We start from the raw sequence: 13,688 nt of genomic DNA on the forward strand, positions 1-13,688 counted from the left end.
AGCTGAAGTCTAGATGTTGGCCTTGGCTGCGGTCATCTGGAGACTTGCCTGGGGTTGGAGGATCCACTTCCAAGATGGCTCACCCACATGGCTGTTGGATGGAGGCATCAGCTCCTCACCCTGTGGGCCTCTCCTTGGGACTGCTTTAAAGCTCATGATAAGGGCCCGGCCAGTGTGGCTCAGTGGTTGAGCATCAACCCATATACAAAGAGGTCACCGGTTCGATTCCTGGTCAGGGCACAAGCCCAGGTTGTGGGCCCGATCCCTAGTGGGGGAATGTAGGAGGCGGCCAGTGGATGTTCTCTCTCATGAATGTTTCTATCTCTCCTTCTCCCTTCTTCTCTCTCTAAATAAATAATAAAAAATAAAAATAAAAAAAAAAGAAAGCTCATGATAAGGCAACTGGCTTCACCAAGAGTGAATAATCAAGGAAAAACAAGACAGAAGCCACAATATCCTTTATGACCTGGCCTTGGAAGCCATACACTAATATATACACAGTATTCTGCTAGTTACAGCGGTCAGCTCTATGCATTGCAGCATGGAACTATGTAGAGTGAATATTATGAGGAAGAGGCCACTGATCCATTATTAAGTCTGATTTTAAAAGAGACTATGCTTAGCCCTGGTCGGTTTTGCACAGTGGTTAGTGTCAGCCCGTGGACCAAAGAGTTGTGGGTTTGATTCCAGGTCAAGGGCATGTACTTGGTTGTGGTTCGGTCCTTGGCCCTGGCCCTGGCCGGGGTAGTGTGAAAGGCAACCTGTCAATGTGTCTTTCTCACATCAACATTTCTCTCTCTCTCTCCCTCCCTCCTACTCTATCTGAAGATAAATGAAAAAATATCCTCGGAGGATTAAAAATAAATAAATAAATAAATAAATAAATAAATAAATAAATAAATAAAAGAGAATATATTTATATCAGCTTTCATAAATACTAGCCCCAGAGTTTCCTAAGTGGTTGTACCAGTTTGACTTTCTATTAAAAGTGTATGTAATTTACAGTTTCTACATATTCTTGCTCATAATTGGTTTTGTCAATCTCATTTTAATGCCTTGGCATGTGTGTAGTGATATCTCACTGTGGTTTTTATTTATTTATTTTTAAATATGCTTTCATTGATTTTTTTGGAGAGAGGGTAAAGGAGAGGGAGAGACAGATAGAAACATTGATGTGAGGGAGAAACATTGATCGACTGCCTCCTGTACTCCCCCTACTGGGGATCAAGACTGCAACCCTGTCATGTGCCCTGACTGGGAATCGAACAGGGACCTCTCAGTCCATGGGACAATGCTCAATCCACTGAGCCACATTCGACGTGCTCACTGTGCTTTTTAATTTGCTTTCCTATGTCTTTATTGCCTGTTTGGATGTCCTTTTTTTGTGTGTGTCTGAAATGCCTGTTTAAGACATTTCCCATTTTTGTATTGAATTGTCTGAGTTTTTTAAATTATCACTTCTCAAGATTTATATTTGGAATTTAATTCATTTTATTTTATTTATATTATGTATATTACTATCACATGCTGTGACTTACCCTTTTGTTGCTCACAAGTCATTTCTTTTGATTAACAGAAGCTCTTACATTCCATGCAGTCCAATAAATTAATGATAAGGAGTGCTTTTATATTTCTACTTAAATACTATTTTCTCCCCAAGGTCATGAGTATATTTACCTATATTGTCTTCTAGAAGTTTCACTGTTTTATGTCCACATATAAAATTGCAAACCACTTGACATTGATTTCTGCAAAATAGGGGTCCTACTTGTTTTCATACAGCTATCCATTGCACAATAATTATTTACTAGAAAGTTTATCTTTCCATCTCTCTTCTGCAGGACCAATTTTGTCATAAATCGGAGGTCTATACATATAGGGGTTAGCTTTTAGAACTTGTTTTGATTCATTTATCTACTTTATGATCTTTATAGTGAAACCATATTGTCTTAATTACTGTGATTTCATAAATCTGGATAGTTTGGTGTCTTTTTTATTATATATTTAAGAACAATATCGTTCTATATACTTTAGATCCTTTGCATTTCCATATAGATTTTATGACTAGCTTTAATGCTCCTACCTCCTCCTATAAAAAAAAGGTGCAAAAGGTTTTGATTAGAACTTCATTGACCCTATAAGAAAATTGAACACAGAATATTAAATCTTCAAGTCTATTAACATGGTTTATATCTACATTATTTATGACTTCTTTAATTTTTCTCAATAATACATTAAGTTGTAGAGATGTCTCATTTTTATTACATTGTTCACAAGTACAATTATAAATGATATCATTGTAAGAATAACTTTTTAGTAACTTTTGTATGATATATAAAAATGACATTAGTTTGTGCACATTGACCTTGTATCTTACAAACTTTGATTAATTCCAGTGGTTTATCTATAGCTTATTTTGGACTTTTTATGTTTCAAATTATGTTATCTATGAATAATGGTAGTTATAGTTCTTCCTTTTATATACTTATGATTTTACATATATTTATATAAATATTTATATTTCTTATAGTTCACTGTATGGGATCTTCAGATAATGTTGCATAGGAGCAGTGGAGGTAGGTATCTCTGTTTTGTCCCAATCATGTATAAGACTTTTAATATTGTATCAGTCAATGGGATATTTGCTATAGTTTTATTTTTCAAGATTCCCTGTATCAATGAAAGATACCTATATTCCTAGCTGACTAAAACTCTGTTTTTTATTATGATGGCTTTAGATTTTATCACATACTTTTTCTTTATCTATTAAGTGGTCATATAATTTTCCTCCCTCAGAAAGAAAATGTGATTTATATTGATAATTAACATTCTTTGGAATAAATATAATTTGGCAGTCATGTATACTTTTATATACACTACTGAATACTATTTGATGTTATTTTTGCAAGTGATTTATTTGTACTCATGTTCAAAAGAAATCAGCATGAGTCTTGTTTTGTTTTGTTTTTTCAGCAAAGTCCTTGCTGGGTTATAGCATCAGGGTTATGCTGACCTCATAAAATATAATGGGAAGTGTGGTCAGTCTTTTTCTGTTCTCTAGAAGTGATTTTTAAAAATTATTTATAGTATCGCTTTCTTAAATATTTAGAAGAACTCACCAGGGAATTCATGTGAAGTTTGAGGTTTCTTGGGGTGAAAAGATTTTAAATAAATAATAAATTAAATGACTACCAAGATTTTCTATTTTTGCTTGTTTCAGTTATGGTAATTGCTTCATTAAGGTTTATTTATTAATTTACTTACTTATTTTTACTTAGATTCATAATAAAATATTTGCTTATAATTAAAAAATTTTCCTTCTGCAATTTCATTTTTCTGGCACATGTCTTTATGTCTTAGTTAGACTTCATGCTCTCCTTCCTTCCTTCTTATTTTCTTATGGTTTCTTACTTATATTGATGCTGCACCAAATATTTTTCCCTTGAGAATGGGTTAGATTTTTTTTGTTCAGGTATTTGTATGAGTTTCCCATAAACGACAGTAGGACCAGGACAGTCTTTTGGCAAATATGGCTCCTATGTATTTTTATTTTGTTTAGACCTACCTTGTCTGCTTCTGTAATACAAACTGACCCTGGGATCTGTTAAAAATCAATTTTATTGACACCAGTTCTAACCTCAGTTAACAAAGGACTTGGCTTTAGCCTTATATATGAGATGCCCATTTTATGGAGGTTTCCATTTAATTTAGTTTAGTTTTGTTTTGTAGTTTTTGAAAAATATTCAGGTTGTGCAGCCTCTCAACTCTCTCCATTCTTCCTCCATTATATTCTTGAATAACTTTTTTTTTTTTTTAGTTATCTCACATTTATGTCAAATATAAAACCAATCTCATTATCTTTCCCCCAAATAACTCCCAATTCAGCCTTCTCTTTGTTATTCAGGTTAAAAAACGTTGAATCATCTCTATCTTATATATCTCTCCTTAACTTTAGTTAACAAGGTACATTAATTATTTTCTTATTGCTTGTCCATTTTTAAATTTTTTTCCGATATTATGCTAGACTAGGCACTCTACTTTATTCTCTGAGTACAGTCATTTTTACCACTCTTATTCATCTGAAAAATATTGTCTGTTTGCTTATTTTGTTCAGTAGATTCCACATGTAATTATAATCATATGGTACTTGACTTTCTCTTACTGCCTTATTTCACTTAGTACATAATACTCCTCAGGTTCATCCATGCTGTTGAAAAAGGTATGATTTTTTTCTTTTTTAAAGGCTAAGTGCTATTCTGTTGTGTAAAAGTACTCATCTACTGATGAGCACTTGAGTTGTCTATTGTAAATAACACTGCAATTAACATTCGGGTGCATATATTCTTTTGAATTAGTGTTTCGGGTGTCTTCAGATATATTCCCCGAAGTGAAATCACTGGGTCATAAGACAGTTCCATTTTTAATTTTTTGAGGCAACTCTATACTGCTTTCCACAGCAGCTGCACCAATCTGCATTCCCACCAACACTGCATAAGGGTCCCCTTTTCTCCACATCCTGGTCAACACAGCCTCATAGAAACAGAGAACAGACTAACAGCTGTCAGAGCGAGGGAATTTGGGGGACTGAATTTAAAAGGTGACGGACTAAGCAAAAACAAAAACATAAACAAAAAACCTCGTAGACCCAGACAACAGTGTGGTAATTGCCAGAGGGAAAAGGGGGCGGGAGCAGGTAGAAGAGGGTAAAGGGGGATAAATGGTGATAGAAGGAGACTTGACTTTGGGTAGTAAATACACAATATAATATACAGATGATGTAATTAATATAAAATGGTACACTTAAAGCCGATGTAATTTCATTAACCAATGTCACCCTAGTCAATTCAATAAAAATTATTTTAAACATATTGTCAAAAATTTACTCAAACATAATTGGGCAGAAAAATTACAAGTTTGTGAACTAGAAAAATTTTCAGTCATAATTATTAATGACTCTGTATAGTCTAATTCCAAATAATCTCTTTGATCTTATTTTATACTGTTGTTTTCATAATCCATACAGTCTCATTTTCAACAATGGTTTTTCATAATCGGCACCACAACCTTCAAGTATTTTCTAATAATAACCTCTTCCAGACACATTTCTGACTGAGGAAGAAATTATTTGTAGGCTTCGCTTAACAGTGAAGAATCTTTTGTAGAATCATAATTATTTCTTTGTTAAATGTTTGGTGTAATTTGCCAGTGGAAACCATCTTGGTCTGATGTTTTATTTTACAGAACATTTCAATCCATGTTCAATTTCTTTAATAAATAGAAGATAATCAGATTTATAATTGTGTGAATATTGATAGTTTGTGACTTTCACGAAATTGGTTAATTTTAATTAAGTTTTAGAATTAATTAGCATAAGGTTGTTTATATTATTTTTACTTTTTTCTTTTAATGTCTGTGAGATCAGTAGTGATATTCACTTATTCATTCTGATATTAATTACTTGTACTTATCTATTTTTTCTTGAAAAACCTAAAATTTCTCTTAAAACTATATGCTGTTTTTAAGAGACATACTTCAAATACAAGAACAGAAAAAAGTTGTGAGTAAAAATAAAAATAAAAATAGGTATACCAACTAGAAAGAAGCTGGCACAACTATATTAAAATCAAATACATTTTAAGGAAATAAATAGTATAAAAATAAAGGATATTTCCTGAAGATAGAACATCTGTTCAAAAGGAAGATATAGTAGATCTAAATTTGCATGCACTGAATAATAGCTTAAATATATAAAGCACATTTTCACAGGACTAAAAGGAGAGATAGAAAAATCAACAACTCTAGTTAGAGATTTTTTTTTACACATCTGTCAGAACAGTTGGAGAATTTAATACAACTGCCTAATTCAAAAGTCAAGCAGACAACAGTTGGTGAATATACAGAAATACTTTACAAATACAATGAACTAATTTGACCCATTTAGTATATATGGTGCAATTCATCCCCAAGCTAAAGAATACAATTGTTCACAAATGTTCATAGGCCAGTTGTCAAACCAAACCGTATCCTGGACCATCAAGAAAGTCTAAAAGAAAATAAGAGAAATATCTTTGTAATCTTGGGATGGGCAAACATTTTCTAAGTAAGATACAAGATAAACTAAACTTAGAGGAAAATATTAATAAATGGAATTTAATTTAGTTTGCATTAAGAGAATAAAAGGCAAGACAGAGACTGGAGGAATATATTTTTAATACATATATTTAATAAAGGACTCATTTTCAGAATAAACAAATACTTCCAACTGACCAGTAAGGGGAAAGGATAAAAAAACAAATAAAGATAGGTAAAAACAAAAAACAAATGGGTCAAAATTTTTGAACAGGCACTTCAAAAAGAGGATCTCTAAATAGGAAAACTCTGAAATCTTCAGGAAAATAATACTTAAAACCATACTGAGGTATCGTGAGAATGGCTCTGATAGAAAAGACAGAAAATATACAAAGTACTAGCACAACAAGGACTGTGTCAGATTGCTGGTTTGAGAGTAAGTTTTTAAAACTACTCAAGAAAGTTTTTTGGCATTATCTACTAAAATTAAAAATATATATACCCTGGATATATTGAACTGAAGAGAAATCAGTACTGATGTCTACCCAAGGACACATGCACAGAACAGTATTATTCACAATAGCCCCAAATTAGATAAACACAAATATGCCTTGTTAGTAGAATAGATAAATACACTATGGTCTATTCATTCAATGAAAGTCTACAGAACAATGGGAAATAATGTGCCACTTCTATAAGCAATAACATGGATACACTTCTTAGTCATAACTTTAAGGCAAAAGAAGCCAGACACAAAATATTAATATAATAATAATATGAGTTCATTTATATAAATTTTGAAAACAGATAAAATTAACTTATGGTAATAGAGGTCACCATAGTGATTATCTTTGGATATTAACTGGGATTAAGCCTGAAGGAGACTTCAGGAGTGCTGGCAAAATTTTATCATGATTTGTACACCAAGCTTAGGATATTTGCATTTCACTATATATGTCATATAATGCAATCTAAAATATACATGTTAGAGAAAAGGCAATCAGAAATGTGTCATATCTTGCTAATAAAACTCAATTATAATATTTTACATTTGAGTAGTTCTTTTCATTTCAAAATTCTTTCCCAAGCCTTGCCTCGATTAAATCCTCCAAATATACTTGTGAGCTTAACATAATGTTTTATCTCAAATTCTTTTTACAAAATGTTGAAGTCAGGCAGGGAGGAATGGAGAGGAGTAGGCAGACCTTACGTTTGAGCAGGGAAAAAAGAACAATATTTCTGAGTGATAATATGATTTATGCAGCAATAATCAGAACCAGAATTGAAGTCATATCTTCTGACACTGAAGCCTAAATGTAGAACTCGCTGTCAAGGAGTTTCTCAAACCTTATTATCAGAGCATGGAAATCCTGGGTCCTGTATTGGTTTGAAAATTCACACACAATTTTTTCGGTCTTGAATTCATATTCTGATTCTATTCATCATAGCTTAACTGGGGGGGGGGGTCTACTTACCTGGGGAATTCTTAGAATCTCCTAGGTCTGCAGGTGTCTTGTAAGACTTTGTCCTATAAGCACTGGGAGCCGTTTTCACTGCATTTTCCCCCCTGCTTTTGTCTAACTTTGATGGCTGTTTTAGTTTTTCTTTCCCTTGTTTATTTAAGCATAGCTTTTGGTCAGTTAGTCCTTTCTTTGCCCTGCTCATATCTAATTAGCTACTCTAACATAGGTAGCTCCTGACCCAGTTCCCCCTTACCAGGAGAACAACGAACAACTATTCGAGAATAAGACCCCGCTGGGAGAACCCTAGCACGTGAATTTAATACATATATTTAATAAAGGCATACTGAGGCACACTGCGGAGCACCACGTAGAAGAAGAAAGGCTGCATTGGAAAGGTAGAAGTGGCTGCATGTTCACCACACTGTCCGTCCCCCAGGCCAGTGCAGACTGGAGCAGAGAGCTCTCCCCTGAGCCTCTGGTTCCTCCAGAGGGAAGACAAATCAGAGGGAACAGCCAGTCCACCCCAGCACTGGGGTCATTTTGTGGGATCCCCTTCTCTGATCTCACACCGCAGGGACTGCAGGGGGATCTGTGGCAATCCACTACAGAGGCTGACTGTGAGGCGGAAGGGAAGAGGGGCTTGAAACAACCTGCCCGCGGATCTTAGCGGACAGAGTTCACACCAGCAGTGCCGGAAGGGGAATCCCAGCCAGCAGCTTGGCGCATCTGCAGACCCAAGTTGGGACACACTCTGACCAGGGAACACAGAGGAGTGCAGATCTGCCTGAATGAGATCCTCAAGGAGCAGTTGAGCCAACCCTAGAGCATGGTTTGCCAGCCAAGGCAAGGAGCTCAGTCACAGCCCTACACACTGGGGAGAGTTGCTCCCACCCCATCTGACCAGGAGGACTGGAGACAACTCCTGCAAGTTGTGCAGCCCAGAGGTACCTGAGCTGAGAGACCGGCAGGCAGAGCGGAGAGTTTGCAAAGCCTGTGGCCCAGTTGGGCCAGGGAACTTGGGGTGTAGGTTAGCTTGAGTAAAGACAACAAGCAGGGAGCTTTACTGACTTTAGAGCTGTTTCTCCCACTGCATCTGGGCAGGGAATCTACTTTATACCTCCACTTATTACTGGATATAGTCATCAGCCTGTCCAGCCAAGGAAACTAACCAGAGCACACAGGAAACTGTGCAACCCCTTCAACAGCCCTATGCATAGTGCCACTTGAACAAGAACACAGCCGGTGTCTTCCCCCATCTGCAGAGCAAAATAGGTGGCCTCACCTGACCAAGAAATTCAGTGCACTCTCTAGCTGGATCTGAGTCCCACACAACAATCTATACAAGCCCTGGGTCCTGTTAGCTGCAGGAAGGCTAATCCATAGCCCCATCTACTATGGAATATAGTAACCAGTTCTGACTGTACAGTAAGCCTGACCAGAGAGAGACTCCAGGCAACTGGGAAGCTCATCCTACAGCCTTACTTAGGTGGGGAACCAAGCCAGCAGTCCTGTCCGATTTTTCTCAGCTGAGACACAATCCCCACCCTCATACCAATCCTCAGATCTCAAAGTTGCCTCGCCTAAATATAGACCATAATAGCAGGTCCTACCTACCTAAGGATACTACTAGCAGACATCTGAGAAACTCAAATCGAACTAACTAGTGAAGAATGGTCTCTGCAAACCTGTAGAATTTGGGAGAGGATCCCAATTACTCAAGTGAAAAGGGACCTGGCCAGTTTGGCTCAGCGGTTAGAGCATCAGCCTGCGGTCCCAAGAGACCCGGGTTCAGTTCCCGCTAAGGGCATGTACCTCGGTTGCAGTTTGTCCCCAGCCCTGGTTGGTCGTGCGGGTGGCAGCCACTCGATGTGTCCCTTTCACGTCAATGTTTCTCTCTTTCTCTCTTCCTCTCTCCCTCCCACTCTACCTGAACAAAAAAATGGAAAAATGTCCTCGGGTGAGGATAAAAAAAAAAAAAAAAAAAAGAAACTCAAGTGAAAAGGTATCCTGAGTTTATAGATAGGAAGAATTAATATGTTAAAATGTCAGTACTACTAAAAGCCAACTATAGATTCAGTGAAATTCTTGTCAATATTCCAAACAAATTTTTTTATGCAGTAGAAAGAACACTTCTAAAATTTATATGAAACCACAAAAGACTTAAATAGCCAAAGAAATCCTGAGGGGATTTGTCTGATCCCAAGTTATACTATAAAGCTATATTCATCAAAAACAGTATGGTGTTGGCATAAAAGCAGACAAACAGACGATGGAACAGCATTGAGAGCCCAGAAATAAACCCAAGCATATGTGGTCAACTAATATTTGACAAGGGAGCCAGGACCACTCAGTGGGGCAAAGACATCTCTTTAATGAACAGTGCTGGATAATTAGATATTTACATCTAAAAGAATGAAAGTGGATCCATACCTTACACCACTCACAAAAATTAACTCAAAGTACACTAAAGACTTAAATGTGAAACCTGAAACCATGAAAGTCCTTGACATGGGTCTTGGTAATGATTTTCTGGATATGACAACTAAAACACAAGCAACAAAATAAAAAATAAACAAATTGGATTCCATCAAACTAAAAAGCTTCAGAACAGCAAAAGAAACCATCAATAGAGTTAAAAAAAAAATCCTATAGAATGGGAAAAATGTTTGTAAACTTTATATCTGATAAGAGGTTAATATCTGAAATATATAAAGAACTCATACAACTCAGTAGCAAAATCACAACTACCCCAGTTTAAGAAATTAGCAAAGAAACCCGATTAGACATTTCTCCAAAGGAGAAGTGTGAAAGGCCAACAGGTACATGAGAAGATGCTCAACAATTCTACTCATTAGGGTGCAAATTAAAACCACAAAGATATTCTCTCATGCCTGTTAGAATGACTCTCATCAAAAAGACAAGAGGTAACAAGAAGTGGAGAAAAGAGAACTCAGTGCACTTTTGGTAGGATTTTAAACGGGTACAGCTACTATAAAAAACAGCATGGAAGATCCTCAAAAATATGCACTATAACTGCCAGAAGATCCAGCAATTCCACTTCTGGGAATATATAAAAAGGAAACAAAAACACTAACTCAAAAACATATCTGCATCCCCACGTTCATAGCAATATTATTTACAAGAGCCAATATATGAAAATAACTGTTGATTGATAGAAGAATGGTAAAGAAGTTCCAGTGTATCCATTCAATGGAATATTATCCATCTATATAAAACAAGGAAATCCAATTGTTTGTGACAACATGGTTGGACCTTGAAAGCATTATGGTAATGAAATGTCAGGTAGAGAAAGACAAATACTATATAATCTTATTTATACATGGAATAACAACAACAACAAAAAAGTGATCTCTCTTATATTTACCAGAGTTGGAGGGTGGGGGTAGGGGGAATTGGAGGAAGAGTAATCAGAAGGTACAAATGTCCAGTTAAATGACAAATAAGTACTGGGGATGTACTATACAACATGATGACTATAGCTCACACTGCTATGTGATATACAGCAAGGTTCAGAGAGTAAATCCTAAAAGTTATCATATCACTTTTTTTTTTATCATATCTATATGTGAACATGACTTTTAGCTAACCTATGGTGGTAATCAAACCGATCAGGCATTGTGCTATATGCCTTAAACTATTAAAATGACATATGTTGGTTATTTCTCAATACTTCTTACAGAATTGTAAGTGGAACAGAAGAGGATCTAAAATGTGATCTCTTTACCTACTTCTAACTTCTAATGAACATAAAGAAATCTTTTTATTAATGTATTTAACTCTCCTTGATAGGGCCATAGCAGGCAAACTAATATGCAGCTATCCGAAGGGTGTTTTGAGAATAATCCCTTTCCTTGCTTCTACCAGCTTCTGGTATTAGGTAAATATACCTCTTCAGAGAAGATTTTTATTATTGATTATTCATTGCATTTATGAAATTATCCTTTGTGAGCAGTTAATCTTCTAACTGTTCAAATAGTTCTATTCTTTTTTTAAAATTATATCTTTATTGTTGAATGTATTACAGATGTTCCTCATTTTTTCCCCCATTGACCCCCTCCTCTCCACTCCTGCCCCCCTCCTTCCTTTCCCATACTGTGGTCTGTGTCCATTGGTTGTGCACATAAGTTCTTTGGTTTATTTCTTCCCACCCCTCAATTCCCCTTCCCTTTGAGGTTTTTCAGTCTAGCAACCAATTTGTTCTTCTTAATCCCTTCACCTTTTTCACCCATTCCCCAACCCCCCTCCCATCTGGCAACCAACAAAATGTTCTCTGTATCTATAAGAATGTTTCTGTTCAGCCTGTTCATTTTGTTTGTAGATTCCATTGTCGATAGATATGTATTCATTGCCATTTTGTTTGTTCATATTTTTTTATCTTTTTCTTCAAAAACACCCTTCAACATTTCATATAATAATGGTTTGGTGGTGATGAACTCCTTTAACTTTTTCTTGTCTGGGAAACTCTTTATATGGCCATTGATCATAAATGACAGCTTTGCAGGATAAAGTAATCTTGGCTGTAGGTTCTTGCTTTTCATCACTCTGAATATTTCTTGCCACTCCCTTCTGGCCTGCAAAGTTTCTTTTGAGAAATCAGCTGACAGTCTTATGGGAACTAACTGCTTTTCTCTTGCTGCTTTTAAGATTCTCTCTTTGTCTTGAACCTTTTGCATTTTGATGATGATGTGTCTTGATGTGGGCCTCTTGGGGTTCATCTTGTTTGGGACTCTCTGTGCTTCCTGGACTTGTATGTCTGTTTCCTTCACCAAGTTAGGGAAGTTTTCTGCCATTGTTGTTTCAAAGAGGTTTTCGATTTCTTGTTCTCTTTCTTCTCCTTCTGGCACCCCCAAGATGTGAATGTTGGCACGCTTGAAGTTGTCCTAGAGGCTCCTTACACTATCCTCGTTTTTTTTTTGGATTCTTTTTGCTGTTCTGATTGGGTGTTTTTTGCTTCTTTAGATTCCAAATCGCTGGTTTGCTTCTTGGCTTTACCTACTCTACTATTGAATCTGTGTAAATTATTCTTTATTTCAGTTAGTGCCTCTTTCATTTCTGACTGTGCATCCTTCATTTCTGACTGGTCCCTTTTTATGCTCTGGAGGCCCTCACTAAGTTCACTGTGGTTCTCATTAAGTTTATTGAGCATCCTTATAAGCAGTATTTTGAATTCAGCATCTGTTAGGTTGCTTATCCCCATTTCACTTAGTTCTTTTCCTGGGGTTTTGTTCTGTTCTTTCATTTGGGACCTGTTTCTTTGTCTCCTCATTTTGGCTGCCTCCCTGTGTTTGTTTCTATGTATTGCTTAACAAGAGGTATGGCGCTAGCTGAGACCAGATGCTGCTTGTTTGAAAGAATTTATGAAAACCTGAAGCAGGATCCAAGACCGGCCAATCCTATGGTTAAGCAAGTGGCAACAGCTTGGGTGGGCCTGAAAGTTGGGTGGGGCAGGGCCTCAGGGAGTCCCCAGGGCGGGGCTACCAGTGTGAGCCAGGTTGCTGGAGTCCCAGATATGATGGCTGTCTGCTGCCCCAGGGCAGGCTCACCAAAGGAACAAAGGCCTCTGACAGCACGTTTGTCCTGGAGAAAGCCCCCTCTCCAGCCCTCGCTCCAGTGCCTAACAGCTCAGTTCTTCCCTGTGTGTCTCTGGCACCCCTCGAGCTGCCTCCCCTCCAAGCTTAGAGGGAGAGAGTCCGGTAAGTCCGTGCGCGGGCCCTTTAAGGAGCTGCCTGGGGCTCCAGCCGCCTCAGCTTCCCTGAGCCTCAGTTCCTGCTGGTTTTTCCAGGAAGAAGTTATGGGGATTCTCTTCCTGGCACTGGAACCCTGAGCGGGGCACCTGGTGGGGAGACAGGGACCCCTCAGTCCTCAGGGAGGACCTTTCCAGCTGAGGTGTCCTCCTGATTTTTATCCGCCACATGTGGGTGTGGGACCAGCCTGTCGCACTGCCACCACTCTTACCAGTCTCGATGTGGCTGCTTCTTTAATTCTGTAGTTGTAGGACTTCCATTGAGCTTGATTACAGGCAGTTTTGAATGATGGTTGTTATGCATTTTTGTTGTAACTTTGATGTGGTTGTAGGAGGACGTGATATCTCAGTTCTATTCTTTGTGTGCCAAGGACCTTCTGGTGGGTAAAAGA

Source organism: Molossus molossus, unplaced genomic scaffold (genome assembly GCF_014108415.1).
Source record: "Molossus molossus isolate mMolMol1 unplaced genomic scaffold, mMolMol1.p scaffold_m16_p_5, whole genome shotgun sequence".
NCBI lineage: Eukaryota > Metazoa > Chordata > Mammalia > Chiroptera > Molossidae > Molossus > Molossus molossus.